Source organism: Humulus lupulus, chromosome 4 (assembly GCF_963169125.1).
Source record: "Humulus lupulus chromosome 4, drHumLupu1.1, whole genome shotgun sequence".
In the NCBI taxonomy this organism is placed as follows: domain Eukaryota; kingdom Viridiplantae; phylum Streptophyta; class Magnoliopsida; order Rosales; family Cannabaceae; genus Humulus; species Humulus lupulus.
Window position 1 is genome coordinate 121,944,023 of NC_084796.1, and position 21,708 is coordinate 121,965,730.

The following is a 21,708-nucleotide window of genomic DNA, read 5'->3' on the forward strand; positions in this document are numbered from 1 at the left end:
ATTAAGATGTCTATCCACATCAATAATCTGAATCTAGATCACTTACATCTCGTATACTTAGTAAACCACACTAGTAACCATTCATTAAAGATTCATTACTTTAATATGTTACTGACTATTTTATTCATTATATATGATCATAATTCTATCGTACTATTACAAGACCATATTCTCATGAATGAATATGAAACTTTCTTGATATTATCATATATTAATTCAAAAAATAATTATAATATTTAAATATAATAAAATTGTACTTTTATTTAAATCAATAAAATGTCTTTACATGGTTTTAAGACATTAATCTTAACAAAACACCCACGTAAAATGGGTATTGTCATAAAACGTTGTAAGAAAGTATTTGTATCCCTCAATGATTAAAACATGAAAAGAACCCCATATGTCAAGATGCAATAAATCAAATGGAGATGCAGGCATATATTTTATTAGAAATGAATGGAATCCTTTTCTGTTTTGATAAATGGAAAATATGACAAATCTGAGAATGAGACTTATCATTAGAAAAATGTGTAAAACCCTTGATCAACTAACATAATATAGAAAAAATATTTTTACAATTCATGTGGAAAATTGGGTGGATATCTTGGTTGAATTGTGAATTGATTCTTGAAAATTTCGATTGAGATTGTCAATTAAAATAGTTATCGTTAATGTGAAAATATTTCTGAGTGTGAATATATTATTCTTACCATTTTGATCACAAAATAGAATTTTTTGGTAGAATAATATATTTGACTTATTTTGTTTGAGTATTTTTAAGGATTGATTATTATAGGATAAACATGATTCGAAAATGAACATGGTCAAGAGAAATGACCAAATTCGTTTTAGCTAGTCAAGATAGATAATCACGTCGACTCAGCAGTTTCTTATTCTATCAAAACAGAATCAACCTGGGTCGCAAATTTTTTCAATAAAAGAAATATGCAAATATTCTTATATTAATTGCAAGATTTCAGAAGAGCTGGTCTTGCACGTTTTTCTCAGCTATAAATACCTTGCCAAGGCCTTTGGAAAAAATCATCAATTCAATTTTGAATTTGAAAACACTTTTTGTTAATTTCTTGAGGATTTTTTCATTGTAAAGATTAAGTTGTTCACCTTAATCTTTCTGGTTGTGCCAAGTGCATTTTTCTATGTATCTACCATGTTATTTGTAACAAGTTGTGTTTCTTGTGAACGTGTTTCTAAATATCTTCGGGAGAAGATTTCATCAAGTCTCACTTCGGGAGGAAGAGAGCACTCACTAATCTTTGAAGGGAGTTTAAGAGATTCAGTGTTTCATCAAGATCAGATTCGTAAGATAGAGTACAACAAGATTACGACAATAGTTTAAGAGGGAGTCTTACGTTGTTTAGGTCAATGCTTTTATACAACTTTGTTCTTTACTAATTAGTTTATTCTTTGGGTGTGACCTTGTGGATGTAGGTTATCTGAACGGATTTATTAACCACATGAAAATTCCCTTGTGTCAATTTTTACTTGCTTTCTGTTTCTATTTTAACATCTATCGCATTTATGGTAATGTAACATCCCAAAACTCCTAATAAAATTAAGTGCTTGGATTAATGTGCTGGGAGGGCACGTGGGACAAATATGTGGATTATATTAATATATAATTGAGTATGCATGATTATGTGCATTAAATGTGTTTAAAGACCCACTTTTGATAAAAAAAAAAGTGGCATTTTCGTAATTTTGACTCGTTGAGGGTATATTTGTATTTTATGTGCTATATACTTGTGATCACATTGTTATGCAGATATATTTGTGATATTCGAAAAGAGTAGATCCTCTTGAGCAATTTTAGCGAAAAAGTCACAACGATGATTAATACCCTGCTCAAGGTGAGCCAAGGGTATTTTGGTAATTTTATGTATTTTGGGATAAGTTGACAAATGAGGCATTTTATGGGAATAATTGTAATTGGTGGATTAGTTGATTAATTTGGAGATTAGGGGTATAATTTGAGGTATAGCAGGGATTTAGGCAAATGACTAAAATGCCCTTGGAATGGATTAGGGGTATAAGGGGCTAATGGAAAGGAAGGGTAAAATGGTTATTTGACCATTCCAGCTGCTAATCACGTTCTAGCTTTCTCTCAGTTCTCATTTGGTCATTTTGGAAGAATATTGTCAAGGATAATAAGTTCAAGAGCTAGATCAAGCTCTGATTTTTGGGGATATTTGGGAGGATTGAGTATCAAAGGAGAAAATTAGAGTTGCCAAAGTCTTTAGTAGCACAAGGATTTTTCTGAATTTAAGAGAAGGTATAGAATTTCATCTCTGTTCTTCACTTTTTTTGTTTGTTATTTTCAAGATGTGTATGCTCGCCCCTTGGAATTGGCAGCAAATGTTTACGAATATGCAAGCAAGACTACAGAGGCAAGAGGAACTGATCAGGTGGTTGAGACATCAACTTCTACTAGAGAATGCTGCTCTATTTGTTCCGCTGGTAGTGGCACCACTTTTTTCTCAACCTGTGGTTGAGAACAGATGGGAACCACTGTATGAAAGGTTCCAAAAGTACTACCCTCTAGTTTTTGAAGGAGGCCTAGTGTAACGACCCAACCATTCTAGACTTTGGACCATTAATGACTACTATACTATTCTTAAGAAAACGTACATATGAAATAACCATAACTTTATTTAAAAACTGTAAAGTAAAGGTTAAATACATAAAAATTTATTTAGGATATGGGATCCCATTGTTTTGAAAACAAAACATAACTTAAATAAATTGGTTACAAAATTAAGTGCGGAAAAATAATACATAGAAATCATAACTAAAAGACTTAAAAACTTCATCCTCGAATCGAACGCGCAATCCACCGATTTCATCCTGCCTCAATACACATCCTCAAGCTGCCAAGAATCTTTCCGCCGTCATAACTGTAACGCCCTACTACCTTAGAGCCGTTACTTAGTGAGTTTTAAAATAGAAATTGTGCTTTAGACTGACTCTACGTGGTTTCTAAAACCAAAAGTGTGAATAAACCAGAACTTAAGGCTGTATTCTTTGAAAATGTTTAGTTTCATTAAAAACATTAAGTATCAAACATCTGGGATCCCAAAAATAAGGTTTACAAAATATTTACAACTCAAAAATAGATTTACACCAGGTTAACTATCAAAAGAATGAGTTAATACAGCCATATACAAAATGCCCCCAACCAAAGCAGTCGGGCAGGCCGAACATGTACGCACCGCCCCCACGCTCTCCATACTCATGGCCGGTTGATTGACTCCTTGCTTTTAACTGCCACACAGAGCACCCGTGAGCTGAAGCCCAGCAAGAAAACCCATACAGTATATAACATATGCACAGAATATAGCTGACATATAATCCATTGATAAATAGGAAAACCATCAGACTGGTCAAGCACGGCCATGCCGCCCCAGAGGCCTTACCAAAGCCTGGGGTCTCGGTCCTCATCGTAAGGATAACTCCTGTATCCCTTGGGTCTCACCCTGGCTATAAGCACCCCATGTGCTGAGTGTTACTTCCAGCCCCAAGGCCGTACCCGGCCTTTGCCGCTCTCGGCCTTAGCCGTTCATTTCATTATAATCGCACGCATAATACATTTCGAAATAATTGTTCAAACATATAATAATTCATCCAAGGTCATACATTTACAAGTAAAACAATCTAGGGCCATGCCCTACAATAACACTGTGGGCCCATGCCCTGATCCCGAGTGTTACGATTTTCTTACCTTTAAATTCGGGAGCCTTGATCACCTGACTCCTTGAGCACGATCCTACTCGAGCCCTAGCGCTTACCTAAGAAAAATCTACAAGTCAAAGTCATCACCAAACCTCAAGTCTAAAACCTAGCCTCGGGACCAATCCCGAGCCCCCGGGAAGTCCTAGATCCCCAAAACAAAGTGGTGGAATCGAGCCCCGAACCCTAGGTCAAAATCCCTCAACAAAAACCCAAAAATCCCCTTCTGTGAACAGTGCAGTGCTACAACGCTCTAAAGAGGGCACTGTAGCGCTACAAGCAGAACCACCCACCAGAAACAGGGGATAGCGCTACAGCGCTCCCTGACTAGCGCTGCAGCGCTAGTTGCAGCCAGACCAAACCCAAAAATCGCTTCTTGCGATTTCCTTCTACCATTTCAACCCCAAACTTGTACAAACCTTTCCCAAGCCCAAAAAAAAACTTATCAACACCTCACACTCATCCCAAGCATCCCAAGAACTCATACCCCAAGCTCAAGCAACCCAAAACTCAAAATCTAACACAATGAACCCAAAAACCAGAAATTCATTCAAACAACAAAGATAGGGTCTTAGAAATCATACCGTGGATAGAAATTCAACCTTGAGTTGAACCCTAGCCCTCCTTAGCTTGCACCTTCACAACCTTGACCTGATTTCCCCAAAAATCCCATCCATTTAGCTCAAATACACAGCTCAAAACCAGTCAAGCCCTAAAACTGAAATCCCCAAGAACTTACCTCAAATTTCTGATGTGATCTTGCTAATCCCTTGCCAATCCTCAAGTCTAGCTTAGGATCCTTGATGCTCAGCCTACCCTAGCTCTCCACTGAGCTTAACACCAAGAAAATGAAGGAAAAATGGTTGGGAGAGCCACAAACCGATTCTTTAAAGTCAAACCCTTCTGTTTTCCCTCTTTTCTTTTCTCTTCCTTCTTTCTTTCTTTTCAGCCTATAACTCTTTTCTACAAAATCCACGAAGTATAAAGCCCCCTTTAACTCATTTCTTACAAGCCTAAAGACCAAAATGCCCTCCCTTAATAATTCTAAACCTTTATGCCCATAAAGGGGCATTTTAGTCATATTACCCAAATTCCCACTAATTCCTCAAGTGTTCCTAATAATTCCCGCTCGCTACCCAATACCTGATTAATCACCAAATATACAATCCTCATCATCAAGATTAACCTCAATATATTTCCCAAATTCTCATTTAAACTCCCCAGACTTAACCCAAGCTGGGTATAGATTCCCGCTTTGACTTTTCCGCTAACCCGCTCATTCTAGGATCGTCTCGAGTCATAGATCACAGATATCAACACAGTCATGCCCAAAATGGCCAAATTACAATTATGCTCTTTCTAAGATAATCAGGTCTACATGCAGACTAATTCACATAGTCATGCATCTCAAATAATCAAATAGTCATATATCGTGCATCAAATCATAATCATGCATTAAATTCATTAAAGTCACACACAAAATCCCATTATGCCCTCCAGGCACACTACTCAAGGCCCTTAAGCCTTAATAACGAATTTGGGTCGTTACAATAACTATTTTCCTGCACATATAAACATAAAGGAATGAGCCTAATGCCCACCAAGGAAAAACTACTAACCACATAAACATACACATAAAATCATATCATAACATATGCTAAAAACATATCATAACATATACTCTATAAGACTATACTAATAATGGCCATTATGACATGTGATAAACCATCTACGTCCCCTGTCTAATATTTGAGGTAGGTTAGATCACATGTAGTGTATGATAACCCATCTACGTCCCCTGTTTAATATTTGAGGTAGGGTAAATCATAACATAACATATAAAAACATAAACTTATCATAACATAACATAAAAAAATAACATATCATACAAACATACAAGATCTAGCCTATTTTCCTTACCAAAATACCGGGATGATGAGAACAAGGTCAGGATTTTGGAACACTCCAACAAGAAATCTCAAGTTCGAAGAACTTAGATGCCTTTGAAATTGCTATGACCGAACTACACCTCGAAACCAAAATCCACAGTAATGAACATACTATAACTAATACTAGTTATTACTACTACTACTACTATCTAACTAGCTAAGTAAATTCTGGGACTCTACAATTCTCCCCTACTACAAAGAATTTCGTCCCCGAAATTTACTTATCAAACAATTCTGGATACCAGGCTAACATGTCCTCCTCCATCTCCCACGTTGCCTCCTGTTCAGAACTATTACTCCATAGGACCTTGACTATCGGAAAACTCTTACACCGTAATTCTTTCATCCCTCTATCTAGGATGCTAACTGGCCATTCCTCGTAACTCAAGTCTTTCTGGAGTGCTATCGTATCGTACTTGAGGACGTGAGATGGGTCTGACACATATCTATGCAGCATCAAGATGTGAAATACATTATGACTATCTGCTAAAGCTGGCGGTAGGGCTAATCTATATGCAACTGCTCCCACTTTGTCCAATATCTCAAAAGGACCTATAAATCAGGGACTAAGTTTGCCTTTCTTCCCAAACCACTTCACACCTTTCATAGGAGATATTCTTAAGAAAACTTGATCTCCAACTTTGAATTCCACATCACGCCGCTTGGCATTCGCATAACTTTTCTAACGACTTTGAGCAGCGAGCATACGCTTTCTAATCAGTGCTACTACATCCTGAGCTCCTCTAACAGCTTCAGGTCCAAGTAGTTGCCTTTCTCCTACCTCGCCCTAATGCAACGGCGATCAACCCTTCTTCCATAAAGTAGCTTGTAGGGTGCCATCCCGATTGTTGACTGGTAGCTATTGTTGTAGGAGAATTCTATCAAAAACAAATACTCACTCCAAGATCTCGATGTAAACACCGATCCTCCATCGAATACTATTGTCTTAGAGATTCTATGCAGTCGTACTATTTCTTGGACTTAAACGTTTGTGTATTGATCCGCTGTGTATGAAGTCTTAACAGGAAGGAAATGAGCTGACTTGGTTAATCTATCTATTACTATCCAGCCAAATCATGCTGCTTACTTGTTCGTGGCAAACCCGTCACGAAATCTATGGCTATATCCTCCCATTTCCATTTTGGAATGCTAAGTGGTTGCAATAAGCCTGTAGGCCACTGATGTTCTGCTTTCACTTGCTGGCATACTAGACACTTAGACACAAATTCTACTATGTCCTTCTTCATCCTTGGCCACCAATACATTGCCTTGATGTCATGGGCCATCTTAGTCGACCCTGGGTGAACTGAGTACGAGGTACTGTCCGCTTCTTCTAGAATCTTCACCTTAATCCCTTGATGGATTGGCGCGCATACTCGATCCTTATATCTTAATAACCCTTGACTTGATATTGAGAAATCCGTGGCCTTCCCTTCTCTAACTACATCTATATGTGTTACTAATGTGTCATCATGCACTTGCCCATTCCGTATATCTTCTAACAGACTTGACTAAATGGACAAGTTAGCCAGTTTACCAATGACTACTTCTATTCCAGCATCGATCAACTCCTACTGTAGCGGCTTTTCTATTCCAGCTAACACTGCTAGACTTCCATAATTCTTCCTACTTAGCGCATCGGCAACTACGTTTGCCTTTCTTGGGTGGTATATGATTTCGCAGTCGTAATCCTGCACTAGCTCTAACCACCTGCGCTGCCTCATGTTGACCTCCTTCTGTGTGAAGAAGTACTTTAAAATTTTGTGGTCTGTATAAATCTCGCACCGTTCTAAGTAAAAATAATGGCGCCAGATTTTCAACGCAAACACCACTGCTGCCAACTCCATATCATGCATTGGATAGCATTGCTTGTACTCCTTTAGCTGCCATGAGGCGTAGGCTATCACCTTATCATTCTGCATCAGCATGCAACCCAACCCTTGCTTCGATGCATCGCAATAGACTACGAACTTATCGTTGGGTGTCGGTACACAGAGTACTGGTGCTGAGCACAACTTGTCCTTAAGCAACTGGAAGCTTTCTTCACATCTATCATTCCAGTTGAATCTTTGCTGTTTCTGGGTCAGGTTGGTGAATGGAGTGACTATCTTAGAAAAGCCCTCTACAAACCTCCTATAATAACCTGCTAATCCCAGAAATCTCCTTACTTCGGATGCGTTCTTTGGTCTTGGCCAATCCTTCACGGCCTCTACTTTAGATGGGTCTACAACAATCCCGTCCTTGGATACTATGTGGCCGAGAAATGCTACTTGTGAAAGCCAAAATTCGCACTTCTTGAACTTGGCGTAAAGCTAATGCTCCTTCAGTCGTAGCAAGATTAACCTTAAATGTTTCTCGTGCTCGACTTTATCCTTTGAGTACACCAAGATGTCGTCGATGAAAACTACGATGAATTTATCCAAGTAGTCCTTAAAGACCCTATTCATTAAATCCATAAACGCAGCTGGAGCGTTGGTAAGACCAAAAGACATAACTAGAAACTCATAATGTCCATAACGAGTTCTAAAAGACGTCTTGGGAATATCTTCTTCCCATACCTTGAGCTGGTGATTCCCGGACCGTAGATCAATCTAAAAAAATGGTTACCCCTCGGAGTTGATCAAACAAGTTGTCAATTCGGGGTAGCGGGTACTTATTCTTATTTGTCACCTTATTCAGCTCGCGATAATCTATACATATCTACATGCTTCCATCCTTCTTCTTCACAAATAGTACCGGTGCTCCCCATAGCGAATGACTCGTTCTAATGAAACCCAAGTCTAAGAGTTCTTCTAACTACATCTTTAACTCCTTCAGTTTTGTAGCAGCCATCCGGTATGTTGCCTTGGAAGTAGGCTCGGTGCCCAGTACTAATTCGATTGTGAAGTCCATTTCCCGCGTCAGCGACTATCCTGGCAAGTCGTCAGGAAATACCTCTGGAAATTCCCTTACAATATGTACATCTCCGACCTTTAGTGGTGTTCCCTAAACTACATCCGTAACGCTAGCTAAGAATGCGTGACATCCTTTTTCTATCATCCTCTGAGCTTTGAAAGATGAAATAAGCAATGTATGTAGTCCTAAAACTTTTCCCATATAGCATCGTTTCTGGCCGTCAGGAGTCTCGAACATCACTTGCTTACGTCTGCTATCGATGGTTACGCCATGCCTTGCTAGCCAGTCCATTCCTAATATCATGTCGAAATCTTTAATCTCCAGTTCTATCAGGTCTCCTTTTAATTCTACGTCCTCAATTTTGATCGGTACGCCTCGTACTATCCGTGATGATAGGACTATTTTACCCGAAGGCAACTATTTCACAAACCTAGTTCTACAAGGTTTGTCTGATTTCTCTATCATTCCTAACGAGATATACGAGTATGTTGTTCCCGAATAAAACAATACTAGAACATATACTATCGAGGATAGGAATCTGACCTGTAACTGCTTGTTACTAGCATTGGCTCCTCCCTGGGTCAAGGCAAAGACTTTGGTCTAGAACCATCGTTTAATCCCTTTTCTCCTTTTGCTTGAGCTGTGGACATTCCGTCTTTCGATGACTTTCCTAACCACAGTTGAAGCATCCCTTGATGTTTGCATGACATTCCCCAAGATGTTTCTTTTGGCCCTTAGAGCATTGCGGGTATTCTACATAACCCGACTTATTGCCTCCATTGTTTGCCTGTGCTCTTTTATCACCATTGGGCTGCTTATCATCTGGATGCCTTCTCTTCTTATTACTATTGCTATGCTAACAGCTGTTGTTTTCTGACCATTTTGAGGTTGACCCTGCTGTTTAGGCTCAGGCCTACTAGCCTTCTCCTTACTAACATTCGCCTGAAGCCTTTCTACTTCTATTGTCGTTTTGTAGAACATTGACATAGGTAGTATTTCCCAGGTTTGCTAGCTTAACCTCTAATTCAATCTTTGGTCTAAGTCCTCTAATGAACTTGGTCACCCTCATAAAGTCAGTTGGAACCAACTCTGGTGCAAACTTGGCTAATCTGTTGAACTACCGAGCATATTCTACTACCGTTAAGTTGCCCTGCTTCATACTAGCGAACTCCTCGACCCTTGTAGCGATGACTGCCGAGTTGTAATACTTCTTATGGAACAGCTCCACAAATATTGTCCATGTCATGGTGGTGACATCGTTAGTCTGCTGAACTAAGTCCCACCATATTCTAGCATCCTTCTTAAGCAGAGAAGAAACGCAGGATATGCGATCTGCGTTGCCGAGATTCAAATGTGCTAGGATCGCCTCTACATTTCTGAGCCATTCTTCTGCCTTAAAGGGTTCTGTTGTCCCTTCAAAGTTTGGAGCGTGTTTCTTACGAAACCGCTCATAGATTGGCTCCATGTGCTGAGCTGGGTATGGGCATAGTTCGCCATTGGCCATCCCCCATAAGGACCTACTTGATGGGATACTTGAGCCATCTACTGAGGTAGTGGTTGCGGCTGAGGTGGAGGCTGAGTCTGAGTCTGCTGTCACTATTGCTGCAGTAATTCCTCCACTTATTGTCGCAGTCTGGCGATCTCCGCAGTGTTGTCAGCTGGTGGCGGCGGCGCGTTGCGGCTGGCAGTAGCACGCACTCCCCTTCTTTGAACTGGAGGGGCTTCATTGTTCATTGGAGCAGTGTTGGAGGCGTTTCCGTTGGTGCGAGCAAATCTTCTGAGCGACATCTTCAACAAAGTTCTAACAGTCGAGAACATTTTAGAACTTATCCTAATAGTCTCTAAGGCAAAACTTAATCTAAGCGAACATAACTCGGGCCTATTAATTATGACTTCTTATGAAAAAAAATATGTGAGCCTTCTTTATAATTAGGGTGTGTTTCTAAACTTAGAAAAATAAGCCATCTTTATAATTTACTAAGTCTGTTTCTAATCATCCTATATGACTTAATTCTCAGGCTCGAAACTCATTGTTGTTCCAAAGTTAACCATATTGAGGGAGGGCTGGGATCAGTAAAATCGTTCCCACTACTATGGCCCCCTAAACTCTCAATATAGAACCCAGTCCATTGATTTGTATCCACCCTCACCAAACTTGGTCATTATTTATTAAATTTATTATTTATTATGATTGTAAAAAAAAATCAAACTCATACATGTCATTCAAAAATAACAATGATATTTATTTGGAAAAAAAAGTTTTCACTATGTACAATCATAAATTCAAAGATAATAAATAAAATAAATAACGAAAAAAATAAACTAATTTACAAATATTATTAACTGAAAACATAAGGACTAAAACATTAACTAAACACATAATCAAAACAACTAAAACATAAACACTTACATTGGCGGTTAGATTCGGAGCTTTGAGTGTGTGTATCGAGGAGAACTTCATGCGAATGGACCATTGCTCTGATACCAACTGTAACGACCCAACCATTCTAGACTTTGGACCATTAATGAGTACTCTATTATTCTTAAGAAAACGTACATATGAAATAACCATAACTTTATTTAAAAACTGTAAAGTAAATGTTAAATACATAAAAATTTATTTAGGATATGGGATCCCATTGTTTTGAAAAAAAAACATAACTTAAATAAATTGGTTACAAAATTAAGTGCGGAAAAATAATACATAGAAATCATAACTAAAAGACTTAAAAACTTCATCCTCGAATCGAATGCGCAATCCACCGATTTCATCCTGCCTCAATACACATCCTCAAGCTGCCAAGAATCTTTCCACCGCCGTAACTATTTTCCTGCACATATAAACATAAAGGAATGAGCCTAATGCCCAGCAAGGAAAAACTACTAACCACATAAACATACACATAAAATCATATCATAACATATGCTAAAAACATATCATAACATATACTCTATAAGACTATACTAATAATGGCCATTATGACATGTGATAAACCATCTACGTCCCCTGTCTAATATTTGAGGTAGGTTAGATCACATGTAGTGTATGATAACCCATCTACGTCCCCTGTCTAATATTTGAGGTAGGGTAAATCATAACATAACATATAAAAACATAAACTTATCATAACATAACATAAAAAAAATAGCATATCATACAAACATACAAGATCTAGCCTATTTTCCTTACCAAAATACCGGGATGATGAGAACAAGGTCAGGATTTTGGAATACTCCAACAAGAAATCTCAAGTTCGAAGAACTTAGATGCCTTTGAAATTGCTATGACCGAACTACACCTCGAAACTGAAATACACTCTATGAACCTTACTTTCCAAGTGTCTAATAAGCTTAGAATGACAAAGCTTATAACCCCAACCCAAGTGCTTATCACTCTATAGTCTCACTAACACCTAGAAGGCTCTGATCAATGCTTGAAGAATGAATGAAAAGGCTTGGTGCTAGGTCCTATTTATAGAGTTCTAGGAATAAAAATCTTCTAATTATAATCCAAATTTAAATTTAAAAATAGAATCCTAAGGAATAAAAATCTTCTAATTATAATCCACATTTAAATTTAAAAATAGAATCCTAAGGAATAAAAATCTTCTAACTTTCTAAATCTTGTAACTCTAAACTAACCTACAATAAAATCAACATATCTGGAGCTGTAGAACTCCGATTTAGAATATCTTTATACCGTTAGAAAGATAATTAAATTATCTACAACTTTTTAGAAATACTATTTTTGAAATTCATAACATAAATAAGTCAAAAATAGATCGGAAGTTACAGTACCCTAAAGTTACGAAAAATCTATTTAATTATCTAAATCACAAATAAATAAAATATCTAAATCACAAATAAATAAAATTGTGAGTCTAAATATCTAAATAAATATCATGCTCCTAACAGATTCTGGTGAAGACTAAGTCTTATATTTCCCTTATTATAATAATGATTCCTTAATAATCATGCATATGACAAGTGTCATAATCCTATTGGCTCTATCTAAACCTTAGGTTATAATAATCATCATATTAATAACCAGCAATATTAATCAAACTTTATGTTATAATTAATATTCTTAAACTATAGGTTAAACTTATCAAATCCATAACTATTGCTAGGAGTTTCCAACTAAGTCCCAGCTTGAACCAAAATCCACAGTAATGAACATACTATAACTAATACTAGTTATTACTACTACTACTACTATCTAACTAGCTAAGTAAATTCTGGGACTCTACACCTAGATCCACTTAGAGGGAGCAGTGGATGGGCATGATTAGCTCCATCCTCGACCTTATGAGGGTGGCAGGCAATGATAGAGTGGTCTGTGCCATGTATATGTTGCATGATGACACCCAAACTTGGTGGGAAGAGGTATCCCAGACTCGAAATGTCGTTACAATGGGTTGGGAGGAATTTAGACAGTTGTTCAAGGAGAGGTATTACAATTATGCAGTTCGAACTGCGAAGATGAACGAGTTTATGAATATGGTTCTGGGCAACATGACTGTGACAAAGTATGCAATTAATTCAATGGATTGGCCAAGTTTGCTTTTGACTTGGTGCCTACTGATGTGGCTCAGAAGGAGCGATTTGTTCAAGAGTTGAATTTTAGGGTATTCCAGGGCATCAAAAGTGCCCTAGTAATTGAGATTTCTACCTATGCTCAGGCAGTAGAGAAGGCCCTTACTGTTGAGGGTGCACATGATGAGATATGGAGGGAGAATGCCATAGGGCGCGGCGCTCAGAGAGTGGTACCTCCATTTACTGGATTGGGTAGGGGTGGAGGCCCCAGTTGTGACGTCCCAACTTTGTTAATAAGGTTTGGTGCCTTGATTAGCATTCCGAGAGGGCAATAATTGATTTAATTGTATTATTACGTAATTAATCATGATATATGTGCATTATTATTTAATTGCTTGAGTTATATTATGACTAGATATGCATGTTTAGATGTACTAAATATGCATGTGGGCCCATTCTGGTTAATAAGGGCATATTTGTAATTTTTGACCCGTTGAGGGTATATATGTATTATGTATTTGTTATGAGTAAGACCACAGTATTGTGGAGATAAATTTGAGATGTGTGGTCCGAGGCGATCCTAGTGAGCGGATTAGCGGAATAGTCACAACGGGGTCAAATACCCAGCTCAGGGTGAGCGTAGGGGTATTTTAGGATCATAGTACGTATTCGGGTTACCGAGTAATGGGTAGTTAATTAGCGGTTATTTGGGTATGCTGGGATTAATTGGGGATTTATAGGACTACTCGAAGAATTAGCAGGAATGTGGCAAATGACAGGTTTGCCTTGGAGGCGTTAAAGGTCTAAGATTTGGTCTAGGGGCATTTCAATCATTTTGGTACCAAGGATAGACTTTGGCTCAGCACCTTAGGAATCTAGAACGAAAACAGAGGGAAACACTCAGTTTCTCTCCCACTCTCTCTCTCTCTCTAAGGCTTTAGGAGACTTTGGATTTTTTTAAGAGGAAGCTCAGAAATTGAGGCTGGGAATTGGGAAATCAAGCTAGGAGCAGAATAGGGGACAACTGAAGATCAAAATAATTACTGAGGTAAGGTTGTAAACCTTAATTTTTTGAATTTCTAGTTTGGTTTTGGATATTCTTAGGGATGTTTAACTAGCTTCTGATTCTTGAGGTTTGTGGGGGGGTTTGGGTGCACTTCAATGTTGTTTTATGGTAAGGAGGGGTTGAATTTATGATCTGTGGCTAGGCTTAGGATTGTAGATGGTTAGAAATTGTGTTTGGAAAGGTTCTAGCTCGGGGAAAATGCAGGAAAATGTTGGAAAAACTGGGTTTACAGGGTTGCGTCGCGGCACTGTTCCTGAGCATCGCGGCTCGCATGAACTCAGAAGGCCTAAGAGGGTTTGTTGAATCACCTTAGTGCCGCAGCGATAGGTAGGGCTCGCTGCAGCGCATGTCCAGGGAAATGCCTAGGTTGCTCTCTGACTTGTAGAGGGCCGCAATGCTTCTGAGGAGGGTCGCGACTCAAATAGTAAATGTTAGCCAAAACAGGTTTTTAAGCTTAGGAGATCAAACTTATGGGCTCGGGAAGGATTCTACTACTCGGTTTAGTAGAATTCGAGGTCCTGAAGGCTAGTATATTATTTTGAAGCCTTTTACTGGTTTAGATTGTGATGATTTTTTATTATTACATTGTGACTAGGTTTTACCGCTAAGGCTCGAGATTAGGGATCATGCTCGAGATTGCCTTGTAGTGTCAGCTCGGGACTCAAGGTACGAAATCTTTTTGTGCCCATAGAGCAGGGCATTACCGGATTATTTGTGTTTGTATTATGTTTATGGTTATGTATAGATGTTTGCCACTATTATGTTATATATGTGATGTGGCTGAGCAGCAAGGGTCAGGTTCAGCAAGGGTCAGAATCAGCAATAAGCATGCTAAATGCAGGCCGCCATTGTATGGCCATCGAAGGGTGCACTTGCAACATCCCAAATTTTCTGTTAAGGTTGAGTGCCTTGGTTACTGTACCAGGAGGGCATAATCGGGTTTATATGTGGAATTAATTTAATATATGTGTGATTATGCAGTATAAATAATTTATATGGTAATGTGAATATATATGCATGTTTAGGTGAATTAAATATGCATGTGGGCTCGTTCTGGTTAATATGGGCATGTTTGCAATTTTGGCCCGTTAATGGCATAAATGTAATTATGTATGTGTTATGAGTGAGATCCCAGTGTTATGGGGATATATTTGAGATGTGTGGTCCGAGGCGATCCTAGTGAGCAGATTAGTAGAATATTCAAAATGGGGTCAAATACTCAGCTCAGGGTGAGCCTAGGTGTATTTTGGGAATGTAGTACGTGTTTGTGCTTACCGGGTAATGGGTAGTTACTTAGTGATTATGTAATACCCTGGGTAACCAAGACCGTTACACTATGTGTTTAAAATAGTGCAAGACATGTTAATCAAGTTGTTTGAACATAAATGTGTTTCTAAAGTCAACTGACAGGTTAGGGTTAAAATATTTTGATCATAAAATGGTTGACTTTCATTGAAATAAGAGTTTCATACATGGGATCAAAGAAATAATGTTTCCATGGCAGTTACAACCCTCAAAAGTAAATACAATTGCAGCCAGCCTAAATGGCAAAATACAAAATTTGGCTATAGTCCCTGTAAATCCCTCGGCTGTGGCGGTCGAGCAGATGCTGATGCACACACCGTCCCCAAAGCTCTCTAACTCATGGTTGGTCCAAATTTCTCTTGCTTTTACCTGAACCACATAGCACCCATGAGCCAAGTCTCAGCAAGAAAACTAAAATCAACAGGCATAGATAACAACAGAGTGCGCATAGTAAAATTTAGATCAACCAGTTCAATCAACAACAGAAAACAAGCAATAAACTAGGCAGCAATAACAGTTTAATCTAAACATATAATTCAATAATAACACACTCAGTTAGGTGTCGGTACCCTTAGGATGAACCCTTTAGTCAATTATCTGATCCCGACTCGCTTAGGCCGAGCTGCGTTCAGTACGCTTAACATCAACCCCAGCTCCCTTAGACCGGACTTTCACATCAAACATAACAATTACACAGGTTGCGAAACACACAATTGAAAGCAGCACGAGCTAACTTGCCTATCCAGATATTTCCAATCACAAATACATTTATAATCTCACATATGTTAATTTACAGGGGATCTCAGCCCCAATCACAACTCGGGTGCAGTTTTCTTACCTTGGATCACAAGCTGAAGATATATAGCGGTCCTGAGCACGATCCTCAATTCCGAGCCTTAATGGTAACCCTAGTCATAAGAGAAAATGAATAACTATTAAAATATAATCCAATTAAATGCTTTGGAATAAAATTCGAGCCTCCGGGACCTCAAATTCTAGCAAACTGGGTAGTAGAATTCATCCCGAGCGCTTAGGTTTAAGTCCCCGAGCCCGAAAACCTACTTTGGCTAAGGCTGCCTAAGTGGGCCGCAACGTGGCCCTAAGGGTCGCGACGCACCCCCAAGCCAGAGGCACTAGCCTCAAATCTAAGGGTAGACAGGCTGCGACTTGCCCCTTTAGGGCCATGACGCACTCATGAAACAACAAGCCCCTAGGGCTTCTGGGCTCACGCGAGCCGCGACTCCCATGAACTGGGTTGCAGCGCGCCCCTGTGAACCCAGAAATCATGGGGTTTTCAGAATTTTCTCCCAACATAATTCATTTAAAGTCCCTTAACCAAACCCAGAATTGAGTCTAGGACTCTTAACCACACAACCTAGGCATTATAATCACACTAAAACCTACTGGAATTACCACCCTAATTCAGCAATCAATCAACATCCAAAAACCTAGTCAAAACCTATCCTAACACTCTGAATTTCTAGAATGATCAAGACAAAATTCTTACCTCAGTTAATGGATTTGATCCTCAGCTATTCCTTTTCTTTCTCCTAGCTCAATTTACCAAATTCCCAGCTCAATTCAAGGCTTTTCTTCAAGAATTTCCCCAAGCATCCAAACACTCCAAAGGGAGAGAGAAAGAATGTGTAAGAGATAGAGAGAGAGAGAGAGAGAGAGAGTTTTCTGATATGTTCTAGTTTAATCCTAAAACTTTCCTAACTATATCCTTAACTTAAAGACCAGAATGCCCTTAAGGATAACTCAACCTCTTTGTTGCCCATAAGGGCAAAACAATCATTTTCCCCGTTTCCCGCTAATTCCTCGAGTCGTCCTACAAATTCCTAACTAATCCCATCAAACCCAAGTAATCACCGAATACTTACCCGTTACTCGATAAATCCCAAATATACGTTAAACTTACTAAAATACCCCTAGGCTCACCCTGAGCCGGGTATTAAACCCTGTTGTGACTATTCCGCTAATCCGCTCACTAGGATCGCCTCGAGATGTATACTGCATATATATCCACATAATAATGTGGTCTCAATCATTTATCGCATATAATCACATTTATGCCTACAACAATCCAATATTACAAACATACCCTTATAAAAAAGAACAGGCCTACATGCATATTTAATACCCATAAACATGCATATAAATATATTCATATTATCATATAAATCATGCATGCCACGTAGTCACGCATTTAATCAATTAATCACACATATATCTAATTATGCCCTCCCCACATGCTAATAAAGGCACTAAACCTTATTAGCATTTTCAGGACATTACAGATTATTTGGGTATGCCGAGATTAATTGGGGATTTATAGGGTTACTCGAGGTATTAGCAGGTATGTGGCAAATGATAGATTTTCCCTTGGTGGTATTAAAGGGCTAGGAATTGATCTAGGGGCATTTTGGCCTTTTGATGCTAAGGATAGACTTGGGGAAGGCTTGGGAAGTAGTCAGAACACTTAGCCATTTAGACTCAGCTCTCTCTCTCTCTCTCTCTCTCTAAGGCTTAGGAGGTTTTGGGAATTTTTGAGGAGGAAGCTCTGAATTTAGGGCTGGGAATTGAGGAATTAAGCCAGGAGCAAGTTTGGAGTTACCTAGGGGTCAAAATCGTCATTGAGGTAAGGTTTAGAACATGTTTTCTCCATGAATTTAATGGTTAGCTTAGATTTTGAGCTGGGTTTAGTTCAACAAGATTTATAGAATCGTGAGAGGATTCTTGGTCAGTTTTTGGGGTAATTATAATGTTTATATTGTGTGTATGGGAGTTCTAGACGTAATTCTGGGCTTACCTGTTGTTTTGGATGAGTTTTGGTGATGTTGGCTCGAGAAAACACAAGGAAAAATTATGGGTTTCCAGCTCGAGTCGCGACGCTGTTCTTCAGGCACCGCGGCTTGTGTGCGTGGAAAGGCTTGGAGATTCTCTGAAATCTTGTAGGCGTTGCGGCGCGATTTGGGGCACCCCGCGGCCTATGTGCCCCAGGTGAGATCCTCCAGCTTTCTGACATGTAGAGGGTCACGGCGCCTCTGAGGAGCGCCGCAACTCAAATAGAGAATATTGGTTAATGAAGGGTTTTAAGCTCAGGAACTCAAATCTAAAGATTCGGGAAGGATTCTACTACCCGATTTAGTAGAATTCCAGGTCATGGAGGCGAGTATATTATTCTGAAGCTTCTAATTGATTTAGGTTTTGATAGTTATTCGTTATTACGTTGTGACTAGCTCTTACCGCTAAGGCTCGAGATTAGGGATCATGCTTGGGATTGCCTTACACTGTTAACTCGGAAGTCAAGGTAAGAAAACTGTCTGTGCCCGTAGAGCAGGTCCTGACCCAATTATCTGTGCTTATATTGTGCTTAGTGTTATGTATAATTGTTTGTAATTATTATGTCATACATGTGTTTGTGACGGAGCGGCAAAGGTCGGGAGCGACAAAGGCTGGGAGCGGCAAATACTAGGCGCGGCAAAGTTCGGGATCGACATTAAGCATGCTGAATGCATGCCTCCAAGTTGAGACCCTCCAAAGGTGCCATACTCAACCACTCTGTTAAGACCGTGAACTTGGTGCCTAGTAACGCACCCTGACCGGCTTAGGCCGCTGTTGTGAATTCTAATAAAAGATTGTAGATTTTCCATTGTGTTTGATTAGTTATGCATTTGTTGAAATAAATTATTATATGTTGTGTTGTGAAGTTTTCTTGCTAGGCCTTGACTCACGGGTGATTTATTGTGCAGGTAAGGGTAAGGAAAAGGTCGATCAACCATGAGTTGGAGGGCATGGAGCAATGCATACATGTTTGGCCTACCTGGCCGCCACAATTGGTGTAGTTTTGAGGAATGTTGTGTAAATGACCGATTGTGTCGCCTAGGTCGACTATATAAAGACTTTTGAGTTGTAAATATGTCTTAAACAACATTTTCAGATCCCATGGAACTTTTCTATAATTTTAATGAATGTTTAAAACTTTTTATGAAAATTAATTGCACATTTTAAAATCACGGGGTAATGACTCTAGGGTTGTAGGGTGTTACAACTTGGTATGAGAGCATGCAAAGTTTTATGGTTCTTGGAGATTGATCAAACATGTACACTCGTTGCCAAGGACAAGCTCGACTCAGGATTGGTTGGTATTAAGTGAAATATTTGTCTAATTTCTTATCTGAACCGCTCTATCTGCTTGTTGATGTAGAGAGCATGGCTTATATAAATGTTTTTTGTGGGAGTAAGGCTTGATAATTGATGCATGAATGTTATAGACTTATGCCCAGATATGCATACTATATGTGGTTATTGTATTGTTTGGCCCTGCCCATGGAATAGTTCTGGATATGATTATCACGAATGATAGGTTAAGTCATTGATTGCAGATAGATTCAGAAGTTATTCATCCAAGGCAGTCAATTGGACCATACACTGTTAATATTGGGATTGCAAATCATAGTCAGGGCTAGAATCCTCCATCTGCACCCTGAGATTGGCAGCAGATGTTTGCTGGCATGCAAGCAAGATCACAAAAGCAAGAGGAAGAGATTAGGTGATTGAGACAGCGAGTTCCATCAAGGAACGCTTCCCCGTGTGTTTTGGCAACAATGGCACCAGTTTTGGTTCAACTGGAGGGTAAGAACAGATGAGAATTATTGTGTAAGCTCCCTAAAGCATTATCCTCCAGTATTTGAGGGAGGCTTGGATCCGTTCAGTGCTGAGCAGTGGGTGGCATGATTAGCTCTTTCCTTGACTACATGGGAGTGGTAGGCAATGATAGAGTGATTTGTGCCACACACATGCTGTGGGAGGATGCCCAAATGTGGTGGGAAGTTGTATCCCAGACCCAGAATGTTGTCATGATAGGTTGGGAAGAATTCAGACAATTGTTTAACTAGAGGTACTACTTTAACACACTTTGAACTGTGAAGACCAATGAGTTTATGAATTTGGTTCAAGGTAGTAAGACAGTGACAGAGTATGTCAAGGAATTTTATGGCTTGGCCAAATTTGCTTTTGGATTTCGTACCAACGGATGTGGCCTGGAAAGAATGATTCATTCAAAGATTTAACTCAGGCGTAGCCAGAGAGTTAGGATCTCTCCAATACATGAGATTTCTACCTACGCTTAGGTAGTGGGGAGGGAAATTACTACAGAGGACGCAAGTGGTGAAATATGGAGTGAGAGTGTCGTAGGACAGGAAGCTCAAACAATGGTACCTCCATTTGCGAGATCAAGTAGGAGTGAAGGCCCTAGTAACCAGAAAAGAAAGTCCCCTAATAGTTCTACTACTCTTGGTCATGACAAGAGTGGTCATAGTATTTAGGGCGGCCACCAGGGTGGCAATGAGATCTGGAGAAGTTATCTAGTGTGCGCCAGATGGAAGAGACGCCATGTGGGAGAATGCCAAGCGAAGGCATGTATTCTATGTGGAATAGTTGGTGTAATGTCCCAAATTCTCTAATGTGGTTTAAAGCCTGGATTAGGGGGCCAGGATGGCCATAATTGATTTATTATGCAATTAAATGATTATATGCATAATAATGTGAGTTATATTATTATATGATGATAAATTCATGCATGTGGGTCCACTTTTCATTGTAAGGATATTCTGGTAATTTGGCTAGTTGAGGGCATATTTGTATATTTTCAAGCATGTTGGTGAGGTATGGATGAGGCCACATTATTATATGGATATGTTCGAGCTATTCGGCATGAGACGATCTTAGAATGCAAGTTGGCGATTTGGTCATAACGGGGTAATTTGTTGGGCTCGGGGTGAGTCTCGAGGTACTTTGATGCTTAGTACATTACCGTGAATTAGAGGGTAATGGGATATGATTTATTAATTATTTGAGAATATTGGGAATAATGAGAATTGGAGGACGTTAATTATAATTAGCAGGATAAGTGGGAAAAAATGATTTTGCCCTTGGGGGCTATTAAGAAGTTAAATTAAGCTTGGGGAAATTTTGGTCTTTTGACCAAAGGTTATATGTTAAAGTTAGAAGGCTGTAGAAGGGTCAATGCTGAAGCAAAACAAAGTTCTTTTCCTTCTCCCTCTCGATCATCTCTTTCTCTCCTTTCCTTCGGATTTTTGAAGCTCAATTTGAGGGTTCAAGCTTGGCAGTTAAGGCTTGAGGGTTTAGGCTTGTAATTAGGAGCTGGAGGGGATTCAAACGTGTGTATAAGGTAAGGTTTCAGCCATT